The sequence below is a fragment of the Otolemur garnettii genome, unplaced genomic scaffold (assembly GCF_000181295.1).
Source record: "Otolemur garnettii isolate 467f Iridium unplaced genomic scaffold, OtoGar3 scaffold00043, whole genome shotgun sequence".
NCBI classification, from domain to species: Eukaryota; Metazoa; Chordata; class Mammalia; order Primates; family Galagidae; genus Otolemur; species Otolemur garnettii.
The window spans coordinates 6924760-6937661 of NW_003852438.1; positions in this window are offsets into that span (position 1 = coordinate 6924760).

Below are 12902 nucleotides of genomic sequence, written 5' to 3' on the forward strand. Positions count from 1 at the left end.
AAGGAGTAGGGCGCCAGCCCCATATACTGGAGGTGGAGGTTCAAACCCGGCCCTGGCCACAAAAAAACTGCAAAAGAAAGAAAAAGAGAAGGCAAAATCAGGAAAGAGGGCTGCACAGGGAGGGTATCTCAGGAGAAAAATGCCACTCAAAGACAGGGGGCTGGATACCACTGCCCCTTCCTTTCATTTGGAAGCTCCAAAGAAAATCTCTATCCCAAAGAGTTGTCCCAGTTGGTAATACTATCCAATGTGTTAAGAACAATTATCATTTATTGTAAAACTACTATGTACCAGGTGCTTTACATATCAAACCTCTAATTCGCACCATTTTATAGATGGGGAAACTGAGGCTCAGTTAGGTTAAATAAGTTGTCCTAGATCACACAATCGATAATGGCAGAGCCAGAATCTGAACCCAGGTCTGTCTATAAAGCCATGCTAAGATCTGTGCCTGCATCTTCTGGTCTATTCTGCGGCTGGGATCAGCACCCCTCTACCAGGGGTAGGGGGAATCCAATAGAGAGACAAGCTTAGACCAGATGGAGTGACGAGGGGAAACAGCAGGCTGGGTGGTTGGCGAAGACATTCAAGAGTGAGGGAAAAAAAGGAGCCTCGGGAAGAAAAGGAGAGGGGTTGTTGAATGGAGGAGAGATGAGATGAGGAGGGGATCCCAGAGCCCTGAGCCACCTTGCTGGGGACAGCAGGTTTATGGCTGCATGCTGTGTGGCAAGAGTGGATGGAAATGGAGGCTTCTGGTTGAGCCCCCAGAGTACATGGCCCCCAAGGAGGCCTGGGTCATCAGCCTCAGAGCCACTGCCAGGCCAGCAGTCTCAGTGCCAGGGAGTCCATGTGCTGGGCAGCTTCCTGGACAACCCAGCAACACCAAAGTCTTGAATGTACCAGGGCTTCATTCCTGGTACGCCACCTCATACCTGGCAACAGGAGGGAGTGCCTGAGGAAAAAGGAACCTCAGAGAGACTCTAGAGTGACCGACCAAGGTGCCCATAGGGGCATGTCCAGAGAAGACAGGCACCTGGCTAGAGATTCAGAAGACAAGCAATAGGCAGAGATCAGGAAAAGAGTGGATGGTAGGAGAGATAGGAGGGCAGAGTAAGCGAAGAATGTGGTGGGAGGAAATTGGAATTCAGGCGCCGATTGGTGGTAGGGTTCCTTGATAGGCCTAGCTGAAGCAGAATGTTCTGAAAAGGGGCAGAGCAAATGTCTCCTAGGGACACCACCCCCAGCCCCACCCCAACTTCCCCATGCCCAGCTCTGCGCCAGGAGGAACCAGTGTCAAAAAACATAAGGGGGAGCTGAAGATCAGTTCTACACAGCCCCTTCTCTCTCCCAGGCTCTACTCTAGGAAAGGGTAAGTGACAAGTGTCATTCACAGTCCCCAAGCTTTATGCAAGAAGGAGGCACAGAAAGTGCATCAAGCCCCCTTGGCAAGCCTGGCGCACCACCAGGATGATGGGTTGGTGACGCAGCAAAGGGGACTGAAGCTAGACCCCTAAAGCTATCTCTAAAAGGACAAAGTACACAAGCAGGGCACTAGGTCCAGGGCCCGGGATCAGGCAGGGAGAGGTTGCCCCATACACTCTGGGAAATAGATCCTGTGACTTCCGTAGAGCACCCCCCACCACCACGTTTGACACACCCCCAAATCATTTTAGGCCAAACCACAGACCACAGCTGCCATTCTCAGAGACCTCTCAAAGGACTTTGCTCTCTAGAGGATGGGGGCTGGGGACGGGTCCTGTTACATTATTTTCCAACTGTTAATTTGGGGGAGGGGAGAAAGAGACTGGGAGGCATTAATCCGACCAATGGGAGTCTAAGGAAAAATCATCATCACCACCACCCCGCGCCGTGGCACACGCCTGGCAGTTAGCTGCTTGTGGAGCGGGAGCCGCAAAGATGGATCCTAACACCCGCAGCTGTGGTAAAGAAGGAGCAGGAGCTCCCACCCCACCCCAGGGCTACTGAAGAGGGTGCGAGGGCCCACACACCCTCTGGCGCGGGCCTAGGAGGTGGTAGCCAGGCTCATTTGCGTGTCTTTCCTTCTATGTGCTCCTTCTGGCCACAGACATTAGTCACTGCTGTCACTTCAAAGCCTTTGGGTCACACATTGTCTCTGACCCTTCCTCATACCCCTTCTTGGACTCCTGGGAGCTGAGGGACTCCAGAAGTAGATTAGTACCCCGACTTGGGGGCAGGGGCTCTAAGATGCCGCGGGAGTCACAAGACCGCCGGCACGTCGGCTGTCCGCGAGAAGCCTGGCTTAGGGCGACCCCTGCAGGGCGATCTCAGAACGAAGGGTGGAGCCGAGCCGAGCCGAGCGCCACCCTCCTGGCTCCCGGCCTCCAACGCGCCCCAGCGCTCCCTGGCACTAAGATGCCACCGGGCAGTCCCCCACCAGAATTTCACAAATTCCTGCCAAAATCCAGAATTTCACATCCCACCCCAGTTATCCACGACAAAGGGAGTCAACACAGGTCCTACCTAGCACCAAAGCAGATATATCTAAGAGCTCTGGGCTGTGAGCAACACTGCCCAGACACCACTGGGTCTGCACCAGTGCCCACCTCGGGCGCCGCACTACATCCTGCAGCCCAGCAATGGAAGGGATGGTGGTTTTACTACGAGAAGAGTTTAGGGAACAGAGAGGATTGTGAAGAGCTGGAGAAAACCTCGCATAGCCTGTACTAAAGGAGGACCCACAGAGGTTCTCCAGCTGGGATCCCATACCAAAGGGAGAAGCCAGTGGGAATGGACTGCTGCTGGTATTGAGGTCAGGACAGGTGAGGACGTCCCCATAGCAGTGAGGCTCTTTGAGGCTCACTGGAAGACACCTAGCTTCCTTCCCATCCAACATCAGTTCTGCCTGTGCAGTTAATCTGAGAGGGGAAGGGCAGGGAAAAACACAACACTGCAACATTTGACTAGGGGGGAAAAAATGCCAAAAATGCTCTGAGGCTGCAATTTGCTTGTTGACATACACAAATGCTCATGCTTTCACCACTGGGCTCCCTCCACCCGCCGCCCCTGCCCTGGCTCGGTGTGTGAATGGGGGCAGAGACGAGGGCAGGGCAGAAGGGTGTGTGTGTGAACAAGTGAAGTCATTCTCTCTGGGTGGCTCCTTTTAATTAGCACCCTGAAAAATCTCCCAGCCAGCAAAATTGAGTCTTGCCAACTGGGAGCCCCACCCTTCTGGCTCATCTGGGATTTAGGGCCAGGAGGGGGTAGAAAATCCGAGACCAAGGAAGGGGGCATTTGAGAAGCCTTCCCAGCCTTCTGAGCACCCTTTAACAAGATGTGACCACTAGCAAGGGTCAGCTGGCCTCTGGGAAGCCCGGAATGGTTGTTTCAGAGCAAGGGAATGGCAGTTGGCAAGGTATTGGGGTGATCATCCATTTGGACATTACTCCCTGGGCAGGGCAGCCCCAGTGTCCAGCCCTGGAGGTTATACTACAAGACATTACATCAACATCAAGGCCAAAGCAAGGCATTTGGGCTTCCCTTTGGCCAGTTTAGTTGTACCCAACATTCTAAGTGAAGTCACCTGGTTCCTGATGGGCAACTCTAGAATCTAGTCCCGAATCCTGGACATAGCAAGTTGACTCCATGAAGGAGACAGAGAAAGCCTCACCCACTATCTCGCAAGACCCCCAGACCCAAAAGCCAGAGGCTTATCCACCCTGCCCCCTCAAAACCTTTCTACAGTCAACAGCCTGGTAACCTTCAACGGTCTATGAAATCTTTCTGGCCTTTGCAAATGCCTCACTGTTCCTGGGTCTTCCATCAGGCTAGGAATTCCAGAGGACAGGGCCCAAATGCCTCCTTACTCAGGTCTCTGGCCTCAGCCCCTGGGACCAGATAGCCCACAAGAGGGTGCAGACCTGCTCACCATGAAAGTAGACCATGTGGGTGGCACTGAGACACAAGGCTTCTCTGGATGGGGTTCAGCCCCACTACTATTGCTACAAAAGCAGTGTGACCTCAGACGAGGGGCTCCCCATCTCAGGTCTAGACTCAGTAACCCTGAGGGTCCCTTCCAGCTCTGACAGTGTTTGGTACTAGGATTATCTAGCATCCTAAAGTGTTACCTTGAGAAGAAAAGACTAGGGCAGTGAGGCTGGACACCATGCCTGTAATTCCAGCACTTTGGGAGGCTGAGGCGGATGGATTGCTTGAGCTCAAGAGTTTGACACCAGCCTGAAGAAGTTCAAGCCTGAGTCTCTACTAAAAAAAAAAATATATATATATATGCGCCCAGCATAGTGTCAGATACCTGTAGTCCCAGCTACTCTGGAGGCTGAGACAAGAGGATCACTTCAATCTAGGAGTTCAAGGTGCTATGAGCAAGGCTGAGGCCACGGCACTCTAGCTCAGGCAACAAAGCAAGACTCTGTCTCAAAAAAAAAAAAAAAAAAAAAAAAAAAAGACTAGGGCAATGGGAAAATGCTAAGTGGAAAACCAGGCTGGTATGGCCAGGATTCAACAGGAGAAGATTCCTACTCCCAGGGCCAGAAGCAGGGGTTCCTTTTAGCTTTCCATGGTTCTGAAGAATCAATTTCAGATGTCCCCATCTCTGACCAGGGGTAAGCGGCAGGAAAGAGCTAGGATAGGGAGCACAAGACAAAACAGAAGGGAGCTACTTGACACCTGCCACAGGCGTATTCCGAGGGCCCACCTTTGACTACCCTGGCTAAGCAGTCAAATTCCCAGAACCAGAATCCACCAGCCCAGTGGACAGCTACCCCTGCCAACCCCCAAACCCTCTCCAGAAAGCCAGGCCTTGGTGCCCTCCCACCAGCCACCCATGTGCAAACCAGGTTTTGGGCTGTTGGAAGATGAGGCCTGATTTCAGGTGACAGTGGAGAAAGGATGGGGTGACTGCTCTTGGGGACAGAGAGGGGTGTGTCTGAAGAAAGAACGCGTTCTGTCCCTGGGGCTGAGTGGGAGCCTGAGCAGAGCAGGCACCGCCCGACGCAGAGGCCTCCACCCCCTGCCCAGCTGGGCTGCCGGTTCCCATCACACCCTGGGCAGTAAAACCTGCTTTTATGATTGTTGCGGGGGTTGGTGGTTTCCTTGGGGGGAGAGCGCCTGTTTGTGTCTGTGTATCTTTGTGCAAATACACCTGTGTTGATGTGTGCCTGTTCCTGCACATGTATTGATGTTTGAGGTTGTGTGTGTGTGTGTGTGTGTGTGTGGAGGGAGAAGCTGTGGTGTGCGTGTGTTCATGCAGATATATCCGTGTGGGAGATCATCACAGCTACCATTCATTGAATCATTTCAATGTACCAGGTGTTTCCTTTCATCCTCACAGCAATCCCATAAGGAAGGTATTCTAGCTACCCCGATTTTATAGATAGGGAAACAGAGCTGGAGAGATTGGATAACTTTTTTTTGAGAGATTGGATAATTAACCTAAAGTCAGATGACTAGAAATAGAAAGCGTCTTTCTGTGTGTGTCCTTATATATATCCAATATATTAACATATATGAAAGAATCCCGCACAACTTCCATACATTTGTCTGTGTGTCTGTGTCTGCTCAGTCTAAACCCGGTTAGGTGTGTCTCTGCACATCTCTGCACGTGTGGAGGCCCAGGAGCAGGTCAGCCGGCCATTAGCTGGGGTCCCCAGAGTCTTAGAAACAGTGATCCTCCAGAGTATAGTGACTGTATTTTCTGAAGTAGAAAGCACAGCATGTGGTGTGGCTGACCCTGGACAGAGAATTTTGCCATCCAGACCGCAGCAGGAAATGCCACTGTGGGTCAGCACAGTCCCTTAGCCTGGAAAACAAGGCTGCCCCCTTCAAGTAGGAGCTGAGTGTCCGCCAGAGACAACCTGGGAAGAGCTCAGTGGGGGGGCGAGAAGGAAGCAGAACGGGGATACCCCCTGTCAACGTCAGGGCCGCCCCTGCCCCTATAACCAGCAGGAGGGAGTGGCAAGGAGGGGGCTCTGGGAGAAGAACTGGGACTTATCAGCCCAGATCCCCTAGGAGGCCTGTGCTCTGTGGCTACAGCCACCTTCCGAGGCAGAGACCATAGTGTCCCAGAGAGCCGGGCAGGGGTCTCACCGGGCTACAAGGGGGCCTGGGAACCCCGCGGGCCGCGGCTGGGCGGAGCCAGAGCGGCAGGCCGTGTGGCGGCTGCGGATTGGCTGCGCGAGCGCTCCCACGGCCGGGGGCGGGGGGACCAGGGCGGCGTCTGCTGCGCCCGGCACTAGTGACTCACCCGGCACCCCACCCTGGAGCTGGATGAGCGCCCAGCCGCTTCCCACCCAAGACCCGCCCGCTAAGCCGGGACAGTCTGACTCAGCAGGGGGAGCCAGGCCTGCCTGCCGCCCTTTCGCGTCCTCCCTGGGGGCGGAGGAGGGCCGGGGGAGAATGTGTTTCCAGCCCTGTGGCACCATCTGTCCCGCTGTAGAGAGGGCAATCTGGTGTCTGTTCTTTCGTGGGGATCTGTGTGTTGGTGCATGGGTGGTTGGGACTTGTGTCCCTCTGAAGTGGGAGCTGTGGGCCTGTCCTTTAGGGGTCTGTGTCTCCCCTCTCAGAGATCCTTGTGGATCCAGATGATAGCCTGTGTATGTTGGTCCCTTTGGGGTGTTGCTCCGTGACCACTACTTCAAGATTCACTCTGCGCCCCCTACACCTCCTTCCTACACACATCCAGTTGCATGACTTTGTCTCAGACAACCTCGGTTCTACCCCCTCTACACTTTCAGGGCCCAAAGGGTCAGAGAGAACCCAGATGGCACCCTGCAGATCAGGCTCAAGGCTTCTCCACTTCAATCCTTATGTCCTTCCTGTTGTTGCAAGATCACAAGGTGATAAAGTGATCTCAAAGCAAGATCTCAAAGTGAGATCTTTTCCCTTCCTCAAAAAGGAAAAGGAATCACAGTCATGCAGAGACGACTGTGTGCTGAGCCCTAAGTTAGGAGCATTGTGTTCATCTCATCCACTGCTTCTCATAGCAGCTCCCAAAATAAATATAATCCCCTTTTTACAGAGGAGAGAGACAGAGGCATAGAGAGGTGGCTCAGGGTCACGCTGGTGCAGTATGTGAGAGAGTCTGGATTTGAAACCAGGACTGTCTGGCCCTAAAATGTATGTTCTTTCATGGCTCTGGCTGCTCCCCAAGCTCCCCAGCCAGTGGTGGCCTCTACCTGGCCCCATTATTCTGTAGCAAACTTGAGGGGAATTCTGCCTCCCAAGGAAGCATACCTGACAGCTGTGAGAATTCAAGTGTCAGCATATGAAGACTTTAAAGGATGTGTCTGATTCCCCTGGCAGGAGAAGGCTAGAGAAGGATACTGCCCACAGGTTGACCCACAACCTTGACACACAAAGATTGGTAGACATACACTCAAGGCACAGATCCAACTGCGGGGGTCATTGCACAGACTCACATATACACATGTGTCATGTGATGTGCACCTCATTTCTAGAATTGTTACAAACACAAATATAAAGCAATCAGTGGGATCATTACCCACACAATGGTTTGAGGGTCATCATACACAGATGCCAGAGTCAGAACCACCAAAAAGAAGATGCGTGAAGAGTGAGAGAACGTGTGATGTTGTGGCAGGAACAGATCAGTCCAATGGCCTGGCCGAACTCACTCAGGCCCCAACCCTGGAAACCCAGACCCTCCCTCTGCTCCCCACACCCACTCACACTGCAGAGGCTCCTGCCCACTATTGCCGCTTTAGGACCCAGACTACTCATGTACACACAGAGGGACACACACACAGCGACCCTTGACAAAACATCTGTGTGAGCACTAACTCATATGGATGTCTTCCCCAAACATGACACATGGGCCTTTCCAAAAAACATGCGCACATGACAGCCACCCGGACACACAGCCTTCCTGCAAATACACATCTGTGCAAAAGTTTCACACAAACATGCTCCATGCTAATCACACACACACACACACCATGCCCTCACACAGTGGGGACCCAGGGATGCATGTACGCAACACAGGAGGAAAGAAATGTACACACAAATCAAATGCACACAAAATTAGAGGGTTAAGTGTGCACAGACCACCAGCATGCCACACCTCCCCAATCACAAAAGGAATTCCCACTGCACACGCCACTGCCCCTCAACCTTCTCTCTTGGCACAAACAAGGCCTGGGCTTGCTCCGTCAGCTCCATCCCCTCCCTGTCCGAGACAGGCCCTGCACTGCCTGCCCCAGCCTGCCAGGGTGGGGCCCCGCCTGCTCCCAGCTCCAGCTGCCAGCTCAGCACAGGGCAGGCTGCTGGCTTCTGCCCCAGCATGTCGCTGGCCGCACCCGTCCTCCCAGGCTTGCCACCTCAGCATCTGGACCCAGTCTGGGCCCCACCTAGTCCATTCTGCAGGCAGGTAGGTGAGCAGGCGCCTGATCTCCAGAGCTGGGGGCCAGAAGGGGGCCCACCGGCAACACCCAGCTCAGAGCCTCCCACCTCCAGTCCAGTCTCTTTCTTCAGATGGACCCCTCCTCACCAACATTGAGTCCCCACAGTAACAGGTGGCTTCCTGGTTGCAGTCAGCAATACACCTAGCGCTTACAACTCATTCACAGACAGCAGGCATTGCACACTGGCCCCTAATTCACAGACACCTGTGCACACACACAAGGTTTCAAGCACACACACCATCACCGGAACGAACACCCACCAGCACTCCCTCTTAGAGGTCCTCACACACAACCCCTCAGCCTGGCACGCCACACACAATGTCCTGGCACTACCAGTCACACACAGAGTTTCATGCCCTGTCTCCCCAAAACATGCACAACTGGGTACAGTGTCTCTGTGCACATCTAGTCACACAGAGACATCAGTGATGGCCACACAAAGAGCATATACAGAAGGACCCTCCACAGCTGACCACCTCCCTACACTGACCACCCCCTTAAGTTGACCTAATTTTCATAGACCAGACATGCACCACTTGTGCATACCAGTATAGTAGGCCTCGTTCCTTATGTCGACCACCTCTGTCTATTGACCAGTTTGTTACAGGCCCCAGGGTGGTCAACTTACAGAGATTCTACTGTATTTTAGAACCAGACAGTCCTGGATTCAAATCCAGTCACATACTACACCAGTGTAACCCTAAGCTGCCTCTCTTTGCCTCCGTCTCTCTCCTCTGTAAAATGGGGATTATGCTTATTTCAAGAGTTGCCATGAGAAGCAGGTGATAAGATGAACACAACACTCCTAGCTTAGGGCTCAGCACACAGTAGTGTCTGTGATTCCTTTTCCCTTTTGAAGTGTCACTTTGAGATCACTTTATCACCTTGTGATCTTGCAGGAACAGGAAGACATAGGGATTGAAGTGGAAAAGCCTTGAGCCTGACCTGCAGGGTGCCATCTGGGCACTGGCCTTCAGAGGCACTGTCACAAGTTGCTTATAACTGTCCTAAACACAGGCATGCCAGCTCTGCCCTAGGACAGCTGGCTCTAGGGGACAGGTCTTTGCATACTGCCTCCCCTCTACCCTTGTGTTTGTACATCCAGAGCGTTTGAGCAGGATGCATTGTATCCCTGCTCTGTCCTTGTCAAAGAGCAATAAGCCTGGATACAGCAGGGGGGCTGGGAAACGCCACCCTGAAGCCATACCCTTTCACAGAGCAGCCCCCAGGCATGGGGAGAACAGAAATAAGCCAGCAGCTAGCTGGAGCTCAAAGACAAAGGGACTCCATGGCACCAGAAGTAGACCTGGGAAGAGGATAGTTCCCGGCTCCTGCTGCCCCAAGAGGGACCCTGCAAGGGCCTGGCAGACATAGATGCTGGAGGAAGAGAGGCAGTGACACAGTGGAGGAGAAGGCATGGGGACAGAGCCTGACATCAAAAAACAACACTGAAGCCACCCTGGCAGGGCCAGACACTCCCCTCCCTGTGCCTCTCTCTCCTGCCATCTTTTAGCTTAGGAGTCAAGTAGTGAGAGGTTAAGGACAGAAAATGAGAGGTTATTCCGAGACATGAACAAAAGGAAGCAGAGTCCAAGTTCTGTGGGCAATGAGGCATTATTCACTCAGGTGAGAACAAGCTGAGTTCAAAAAAGAAGTCAGCACACTGGCTAAGGCAAGTGGAAATATAAGAGTTTGGAGGAGTAGGGATTGGCGCATTCCTGGTTCTATTTGGGCAGGTCCCTACATTCTGCCCCATGAAGTAGCAGACATTTAAGAAGTCCCATTATGGGGTCATGAGGGTCAGCCTTGCTATTTCTTTCTTTCTTTTTTTTTTTTTTTTGAGACAGAGTCTCACTATGTCACCCTCAGTAGAGTCACAGCTCACAGCAACCTCAAACTCTTGGGCTTAAGCAATTCTTTTGCCTCAGCCTCCCAAGTAGCTGGGACTACAAGCTTCCGCCACAATACCCGGCCATTTTTTGGTTGTAGTTGTCATTGTTGCTTAGGTGGCCCAAGCCAGGTTTGAACCCACCAGCTCCGGTATATGTGGCTGGCCACCCTAGCTGCCGAGCTACAGACACTGAGCCAGCCCTGCTGTTTCTTAACCAGGGTGCTGGTGGTATGATGTGTTCACTTTGCGGAAATTCATCAAGCTATATACTTACAACTTTATTTTTTTTTTCTTAAAGAGACAGAGTTTCAATTTGTCACCCTCGGTAAAGTGCTGTCTCGTCACAGCTCACAGCAACCTCCAGCTCTTAGACTTAGGCAATTCTCTTGCCTCAACCTCCCAAGTAGCTGGGACTACAGGCACCTACCACAACGCCCAGCTACTTTTTTGTTGCAGTTTGGCCAGGGTCAGGTTTGAACCCTCCACCCTCTGTATATGGGGCCGGCGCCCTACTCACTGAGCCACAGGCACCGCCCCTACTTACAACTTTAGTACTTCTTGCTACACGTGTTATACTTCAATGAAGATTTTTTTTTTAAATAAATTTCCCAATGTGTATGAAGCTCCATGTCTTTTCAGTTTGATGTGAGACAACTGTCTGCGCCTGTGCACACACAACCTCCCATATGAGTTTTTCTTTGTCTCTGGTGCCTGGGGCCCTCCATGTGTCCACCTGCTGCAGGGATGAGTGGGCACACACACACACACACACACAGTCCCTGCCTGTCTCCCCTCCTGTGGCAAGGCTGCAGCTGCAGAGGGTGGGGAGGGAATGTCCTTAGGCCTTTCTTTTGTTTAAACAATAAACATTTATGACCACCTGCTGTGTGCCAGGCAGACTCAGCCCTCACCAAGCTCACAATGTGCCGGGGAGATTGCAATGCAGTGAAAGGGCCATGTGGTGGGGCACAGGGTAGGCAGAGCCCAGCCTTGGAGGCGCAGAGGAGGACTTAACAGAGGAGGAAATGTTAAATTTGAGAGATTAAAGTTTACCAAATAGATGGCCCAGACATTGGGTGTGCCCTGCAGGCAGGGCAGAGCCTACACAAGGGCTAGGGTGGGAAGGAGCATGGCTTCCTCAAGGAACCTTCTAGGAGCTCAGGGCTGCACATGGAGGGGCTGCAGAGGCTTCATACAGGTCAAACATGGCCTTGAGGGCCAAGCTTAAGGGCTTGGTGCCTACAAGAAAGGAATTTGAGGCGGCCAGTGACATGATTGGAAGCAACTGGAAAGAGGGCTATGGAGGAAGGTGCTCGGGATTGAGAGTGAGGACACCTAAATTCTCACCCTTACTCTGCCCCATATCCCTGACTTCCTTCTCTAAGCCTCCAAAACAACAGGGTGCTGGACATCAGAGCTGCTGATGGTACCAGCCACTGCTCTGATGAAGCCTGTTTCCCTACCCCATTCCCCCACTTCCCCGACCCGGTGCTGTCCTCCTGGATCCTGCCCACCCTGCTTCCACAGCTGCACCTGCCCGCCCTATGCAGGCACCGACCTCCCACCCTGGCCCCAGAGGCCTCTGCACCTGGAGCCTGGAGCCTGCTGCCTGCTGCCTGCCGCCTGCAGGGGAGACGGGAACCAGCAGGCCTGCTCCAGGCACTCTGGCGCCCTCTAGGGGAGCCTTTGCTGCCTCTCACCTGGTGCACCGTGTAGCAAAGGACGCACACCTACAGCAGCGCTGTTGCCTTACCCTCATCCCTCAGAGCCCTCAGCCCTCAGTTTCCCCACATTCATCTGCAACAGTGGCCCCAAGGGGTCTTTCGTCGTGTGCAGGGCATAGGTGAATGGGGACTAAAATCTACCCCAAGCACACTTACCAAGCCATGCCCTGGTCTAGGGCTGCATCCCCCAAGGAGAAGGCAGCTTCCTCTGATTTGCACAAAACCATCCGCTGAGTAGCGGTGGCCAGCCGCCCAGGAAACCTCCAGGTCCGCCTCCTGGAATAAGGAGGATGTAGTGAAGACCGGGAGCAATGCTTCCAGGAGCATGCAGGGCAGTTTCTTTCCTGCTCCTCTGCTGCCCCCTAGTGGACACTCTGTGTCCTTCCTATTTGCTCCAATCCAGCTCGCTTCCCTCAGCTCTAGCCCGCTGGTTGTGCCCATTCTTCAGCGGTTCAGACAGGTTGTGGGGCAGGGGCAGGGAAGGGCGAAAATCCAGGGCTGCTCGCACTGCTACGCTTTTTTGTGTTCATTGTGTCCCTACCACAGCACCGTCCTCCGGAGCCAGTATTGGATTTTCAAAGTCTGGCAAAAGAAGGCAGGAACTGGTGTTGGAAATTTCGCCCCTTTTGTCTCCTTTCCTCTCAATCCCTTCTCTGCTGGCTCAGCTCCTGCACTGCAGGAATCCAGGCAGGCCTCACCTCTCAGACTTCAGTCTCCCTACTTTGAACCTATGGCTTTTGTGATCTTGGACAAGGCAGTTTTTCTAAACCTTTGAATTAGTTTTTGACATTTAAAAGTCAGGAGATTTGGCTTGGCGCCTGTGGCTCAAGCGGCTAAGGCGCCAGCCACATACATCTAAGGAGGCGGGTT